We start from the raw sequence: 7,250 nt of genomic DNA on the forward strand, positions 1-7,250 counted from the left end.
GGGTTCCCTTATAATTAACACTTTTCTTGATATCAGTTTCCTTTAGATTTGGAAAGTTTTCAGCCATAATTTCTTCAAATATATTTTTAATCCCCTTTTCTTTTTCTTCTCCTTCTGGAATTCCTATTATGCATAGATTGGCCCACTTTATATTATCCCATAGATCTCTTATATTGCTTTCATGCTTTTTCACTTGGTTTTGTCTGCCATCCTGATTCTGTGATTTCCATTATTCTGTCCTCCAAGTCACTAATTCATTCCTCTGCATTATTCACTTTGCTATTTAGTGCCTTTAGCTCAGTTTGCACCTCTGCAAATGAATTTTCTAATTTTTCTATGTTCCTCCTTATATTTTCTAGTTTCTTTCTAAAGATATCTGCAGTACTGTTCATATTCTCTCTTAATTCCTTGATATTCAACCTTAATTCCTTCAGTATTTTCATTATTTCCCTTTTGAACTCAATGTCTGTCAGACTGCAGAGTTCTGTTTCATTGTTTGCTGCTTTAGGTGAATTCTCCAGTTCTTTTACCTGGGAATGGTTCCTGAGCTTCTTCCTTTTGCTTATGTTCTTTTTCTGTGAGTTTAGGGAAGCCGAACTCTAGTCTTGGAGGGCTACTTCCATGCAAGAGCACCCCTTTGTATTTTGTGGGGTTTACAATTTATTTTTGGCATGGGAGTTTGGATATTTGCTGTCTCTTTTTTCGGTGTGAGCAGGTTGTTATCCCCAGGGTGCTGAGTATGTTTCCAGGGAGAAGGAGGCAATGGATGCACCAGTAGTCAGTGCCTATTTACTAGGCTCTTAACAGCAGCAAAGACCTGCAGGAAGGTGGTGCAGGCTACTCATAGTTGCAGGGCCCTGGGAAGTGGTAATGGGCCTTAGGCAGATTTACGAGGTGCCCAGAGCATTTGACGGTGGCAGTGGCAGGGTGTGTGAGTTCCCAGGGGAGTGAGAGCAACAACAGGTGGTGTTTGGTCACAGTGCCCTCCTCTGTGGTGTCCTTGAGGTGACTGGGGCCATAAGTGGTGCCCATTCAGGGACCCATAGTGGTAGTGGGCCACGCCCACCTCTGCAGTCAGTGATAACTGCAGTGGTTTGCCCCTGCCACCTGCAGACCATGCAAGAAGCACCCATCTGACTTAGCCCACACAAGAAGTGCTGCACATGCTGCTCCTAGTTGCAGGTTCCTGTGAGGTGACAGTGATCAAGCATGTGAGCACTGCCCAGAGTGTTTGGCAGGGGCAACAGAAGGGCAGGTATGCTCCCAGGAGAGCGAGAGCAACAACAGGTGGTGTTCGTTTGCATTGCCCTCCTCTGTGGTGTCCTCTGAGGGGATTGGGGCCACAAGTGGTTCCTGTTCACAGACCCCCTAGTGGTTTTGGGCCATGCCCACCTCTGAAGTCAGAGATAAGTGCTGTGGTTTGCCCCTGCCACCTGTAGACCATTCAAGAAGCACCCTGTCCTGCTTAGTCCATGCAGGAGGTGCTGTACCAGCTGCTTCTAGTTGCAGGGTCTTGGGAAGAGACAGTGATCATTTATTTGGGTGCTGCACATAGCGTTTGGCAGTGGTGGCAGCAGGGCAGGTGTGTTCCCAGCGGAGTGAGAGCAAAAACGTGTGGTGCTCAGTTGCAGTGCATTTTTTTTTTTTTTTTGCCAATCTCTGAGCTGACAGGGTAGCAGCTGGAGCCAACTCACAGGCCCCTAGTGGTGGCAGGCCATGCCTCCCTCTGGCCTCCTGATGACTGCCAAAATCTGTCCCTGCCACCTGCAGATCGCACAAGAGGCTCCATGTTGCACTTAGCCCCACACCATCCTTAGCCCACCTAAGAGGTGCCTGGCCACCCATAGCCCATTCAAGAAGCGCCCAATCTCCCATAGCCCGAGCTAGTGGCTTCTCACTACCTGTAGCCTGTGCCAGAGGTGCCCCGCCCTCTGAGAGCCCACGTGTGCACAGGGAGATTCCTAAAGCAGTCTGCCCTTCCTCCTTTCACCCTCCCCAACCATGGCACCTTGCTTCTCCTGTGGGCACAGACCTCCTCCCGGTTTACCTCTGCCATGGCATTCTACTCCCCAGCCCATAGCACACCACTCCCTGACCCATGGCACACTGCTCCTTAACCCCTGAGGCTATCCCCGCACAGCCAACCCCAGTCCTCTTCCCAGAACTGACCTCCTGAGCCTGACTCTCAGTGCCCAGCCCCCTACCTGAGAGTCTCAGGCTGTGCTGTCTGGGAAGATAGTGCAGATGATCTGTCCAGCTCTCACTCTACTTTGCCCTCTTCAGGCCAGCTGACATGCTTTTCTTGGCAACTTAGAGGTCCCTCCATCTTGGCTGATGTCCCCATCTGTTAGGTGGCTTCCCAGGATGTGGGTTCCTTTTCTCTTTCACAGCTCCCTCTCAGGAATGTTAGTCTCATCCTGATTCTTTCTCTCTCTCTCTTTTTCTTTTGTTCTACCCAGTTATGTCAAGAGTTTCTTGCCCTTTTTGGAGGTTTAAGTTCTTCTGCCAGCATTCAGTAGATGTTCTCTGCAAATCATTTTACATGTCGATGTGTTTTTTGAGGTGTTTGTGGGAGAAGGTGAGCATGACGTCTTACCTCGCACCATCTTGATCCTTTGCTGAGAACCCTTCTTTCATATGAAGGCTTATTCAGACCTAGGAAACAGATTAAAGTAAAGCTGTCTCCTCTTTACACAAGTTCTCAATTGCAACAACAATGTGGAACTGTTCGAAAATCATTAGCATCACAAGATCCTCAATTTAAAGATGAGAAAACTGGTTGAAAGGGTAAAGAAAATTTCCTTAAGTCACATGATTTGCTGGAGGCAAACCCTGGTCTAGCCTTCAGAATACTAACTGCCTATTATGAAATATCCTAAAATGCCATAGTATCTATGATTCAAATAACATTGACCTACATGTGTGGCTGTAGTTACAGTTCCAAAGGAAACTGGTGTGTAAATGCTCTATGAGGGGCAGCAACATTCCTGTGTCTTGTGGCCTCCAAACCACTATTCTGAAAAGCTAGCCTCTTTTTCATAGATATGTTTTCATGTATTTAAGAAATGGGCTTTCTGTACCCCCTTTAGATAAAAGGTGATGGTGATGTTCTTTTCCCCCTGTTCTCTTAATGGCCAGTGTTGGCAAACATTTTATATCTTAGAGGGTTTGGAAGATCCCTGGGCAATGGTTCCAAACATGGAGTTACCCAGGGAACACTTTTAAATAATTACATTCTGGGACTTAAGCCTTGAAGATTCTGGGGCAGTGGATCTGAAGTGGATCTTTTAGACTCTCAGCTTCTAGAGCTTCCCAGATGAAGTTAGAATGTGAGGATCATTGTCATCTTTTGAAACTTGCCTGGTGAGGCTAAAATTTGAAAACCATTGCTCTGTGGTATGCACAGCACAGGACCCCTCAAGTTGCTAGGCTGTTCCTTTAACGTTTCCTCTCTAGATAGCTATTGCTTTAAAACACTCAATCACTTTGCCCAGATCTTCTCTCTAACTCAGAACTAGGACATATCCTGTCCCAATACAGCCTCTTCCCATTCATCAAACTTTTTCCTCAGGTAACATCGCAGAGGCAAAAAGATAGTATCAGTTTGGCCGTAAAGACAATAACAACAAAATAAAACCTTACTTATTGAGTATTCATTATGTGACAGATGAGTTAGTGTTTTGCCTGTATTTTCTGACAGCAGAAATCTAAACCACAGACCATTATTTACAATGGTTTACTCAATATTTCAAACAGAACCTTTTTTTTTTTTGTCTTTTTGCCTTTTCTAGGGCCACTCCCGTGGCATATGGAGGTTCCCAGGCTAGGGGTCGAATCGGAGCTGTAGCCTCCGGCCTACACCAGAGCCACAGCAACGTGGGGTCCGAGCCATGTCTGCAACCTACACCACAGCTCACAGCAACGCCAGATCCTTTAACCTACTGAGCAAAGCCAGGGACCGAACCCACAACTTCATGGTTCCTAGTCGGATTCGTTAACCACTGCGCCACGACGGGAACTCCTCAAACAGAACTTTTGATTACTCTTTCCCCTGATAGATGCCCCTCTCCTAGCTTTCCTCATTCTGTCCCCAGCAGTCAGCCAGTTGTTCATGCCCAGATCTAGATGTTAACCTTGTCTCCCGTTTTCCCTGACATCCCCTAACCAATCTAGCAGTAAATTCCGTCATCCGTGCTGTCAAAATACATCCCAATCTAACCACTTCTCACCTGCTCCACCCAGAGCCATTCAATCCAAGTCACTATTCTTTCTCTTCTACATTATTTTGGCAACTGGCTGACTGGACTCCCAGTTCTACTTTGGCTTCCCATGGCTAGTTTTTCAAAGGCAATGCAAGAATTAGCAGATGAAACTGCAAATCAGAGCTGTTCATCCATCAGCCCAGAACCTTCTGTCACTTTCTATCACATTTAAGTTATAAATTCTTGTCCCTACCAGGTACTACACACAAGTTCTGTGTGACCTAGTTAGTCTTTCTCTCAATCTCCGGTCATATGACTGGATTCCTTGTCCTCCTCCCCTCTACTTCACTGCTGCTCTCTAAATAAGTTGAGCTTTTGCCTACCTCAGGGCCTTTGCACTTGCTATTTCCTGTAGCTAGACCACTAGAGCTTCCCATGCCTCACTCTCTTCTGTCACACAGGTCTCTGTTGAAATAGCATTCTCAGTAAAGCCTTCTCTACCCATTCTATCTAAAACAGACCCCCTATTATTCTCTATCCCCTTTCCCTTTGTCACTTTATAGCCTTTATGACCACCTAACACTAAAGATCATGCATGCATTTGATTGTTTCATCTCTCTCCCTCACTGGAATGCGAGCTCTGTGAGGGAGGGGATTCTGTTTGTGTCTTGTTTACCTTTGTATCCTTAGCAGTTGGCATATAGTCTGTGCCCATTAAGTATGTGTTGAATAAATGAATGAATGAATGAATGAATGAATAAATATGGCAGTTGCCCTTCTAGGTTCTCTGTAGCAACGCTTTTGATTCTTGCCCCTTGGAAGTACGTAGAATTCCTGTCAATTTAGATGACATAAGTCTTGATCTCTGTCACTCATTTTATTCATGATCTTGTTTGCCTTTTGTTACTGCTCTTTAATATTTATAAAGGCATCCATAGAAGAGTTTGTCATGAAAAATACTTCACTGTTATACTTCTGTGTGAAGTCAGTAGGCTTTGCCTCCTGGCCTTTGCTCAGTGCTGTCAGATTTAGATTGAAAGAGGGCATGCAACATCAGGTTTTCTGTGCCGCATATTCGGGGAAATACTCCTGCTACACTTACTGTCTCTCCTAGACCTGTATAGAACCGCAGGAGGGAGGGAAATGTACTTTTACATGAAATGATAAAAATATTCACACTGGGGAGGTCCCACTATGGTGCAGCAGGTTAAGGACCCCACGTTGCCACAGCCGTGGTGCAGATCACAGCTGCGGCTGAATTTAATCCCTGGCCTGGGAACTTCCATATGCTGTGAGTGTGGCCAAAACCAAAACAAAACAAAAACAAACAAACCAACCCAGAAACAAAACACACACACACACACGAAAATAACTTTCCTTTGACACAAACTAATCTTGTTTGCTTTATTTAAGAAGAAAAACTGCACTGAGACATCAACCTACATGCAGTTTCCATTCTAGATTGATCTTAGCTCTTACTGGAAGGAGAGATGAGAGGGCAGTGAATGGGCCATAAGAGCTCCATTTGGGGCCCCAGGATATGCTCTTCAAACAACACACACACACACACACACACACACACACACACACGGAAATAAAAGCTCACTCTGGGACCTCCAGGCGAATAGTCTTTGTAACTTGTCCAATCTCTATACAACTAGACGATTTTCCCTCCTCTTCTGTGCTGGCCCATAGGAGCCATTTTCTACAGGAAGTTTTGCATGTGGTCTGTGTTCACTGATGCCTGAATTACTAGTGCAGCTCTGTCCTCTTTTTTTTTTTTTATTCATGCTAGGAGCATTTGTTTTATGACACATGCGAGCCAGCAAGTGTGGTCAAGTGCAAACAGACCCATATGTAGGCTGGATGGAAGGGCTCCTTGCGGAAAGCCAGCTCTCACCACAGCTCACCCACTCACAGACCCTTGGAAGGCTGGCAGCTCTGTTGAAGTAGAATGGGCCAGCTTGCCAGCGGGCAGCTTTCCATCAGAACAGATGGGCTCAAGCAGGGGCAGCCCACGGAATACACATGTCCATTCTGGGCACGTGCATATTTCTCGTTTGTGTCTTTAATTTACAGGAGACAAATTCTTGCACAGAAAGGCTAAGTTTACAACATGAGAGTCATGAAGGATGAGCTTTCAGCCCTTCAGGAAAACACTCAAGCAAAGAAATCAACATTTTCATCTCATTCAGTAAAACTTAGAGAGTAACTCAGACCCTCTTCAATCATAGATCCTCATCATTGAAGGGAATGCCTTGTCTTGTTCCAGCTGTTTGTCACTTGAAAATCCACTAAGTAGTCTCATCTTTTTCAAAGAAGTCCAGAGATTTCGAAGAAGCACTGCGTGCAGTGAAACTGATTTTACCAGCATCTTTGTTACTTGAAACTATTATTAGAATTACTTTCCAAAACTATTTTTCTCTTTTTAATTTTTTGTTTTGATATAACGAGTACTCAGTTTCATTTCTTTTCCTGCTAACATCAGAAGATGACTATATGGTGACATTATGCAGCTCAAATGGCAGCAGAAGCAAACATATTTACGCTTTGAAAGTTTTGATATTACCTGTGCAGGTGCCCAATGGAAAACTTAAAAGAGAGAAGAATAATTGTGATTACTAAAAAAAAAATACACAGATTTCCTTAAATGATTTATAGGTATTGTATCCATCTAAACAGCAATGAAAAAAAAAAAAAAAAAAAAAAACAAATGCATCTCTCACCCAGACCCTACATGTATTTCCTGGGCATATTATAATAATGCTCACTTTTATATCATACCTTATATTTGTTTGAGCCTCACCATTACCTTGTGGGATAAGTAAAACAGGCCTGTTAATCTCACTTCACAGTTGAGGAAAGAGCATTATGCAGATAGAAAGACAGGAACCTCAAGATCATTTGTCTTTTATCATTCATTAGGACTTCATTTGAAAGGGGGAGGGGAGCTTTTACAAAATGAGAAATTATCTCCTGGTGGCTTCTAAATTTTCAGTCTTTACAATCTTGCTTTCTATTTTTGATTTTATTAATGAAACCTGACAA

General features: G+C 44.2%; 1 long non-coding RNA gene across 1 annotated transcript; it reads right to left on the minus strand.

The window, feature by feature from the left end:
- Window positions 1–859: 859 nt before the first annotated feature.
- Window positions 860–6,916, minus strand: LOC146402799 (uncharacterized). The gene is made up of 2 exons (XR_014807848.1): window positions 4,294–6,916; window positions 860–4,150 (listed from the first exon to the last, which is right to left on the minus strand). It is a non-coding gene; the product is annotated as an uncharacterized LOC146402799 (long non-coding RNA).
- Window positions 6,917–7,250: the final 334 nt, after the last annotated feature.

Source organism: Sus scrofa, chromosome 6 (assembly GCF_054392235.1).
Source record: "Sus scrofa isolate SSC_HxYL_T2T_F1_AM1 chromosome 6, Sscrofa_HxYL_maternal_Yorkshire_Landrace_v2.0, whole genome shotgun sequence".
NCBI lineage: Eukaryota > Metazoa > Chordata > Mammalia > Artiodactyla > Suidae > Sus > Sus scrofa.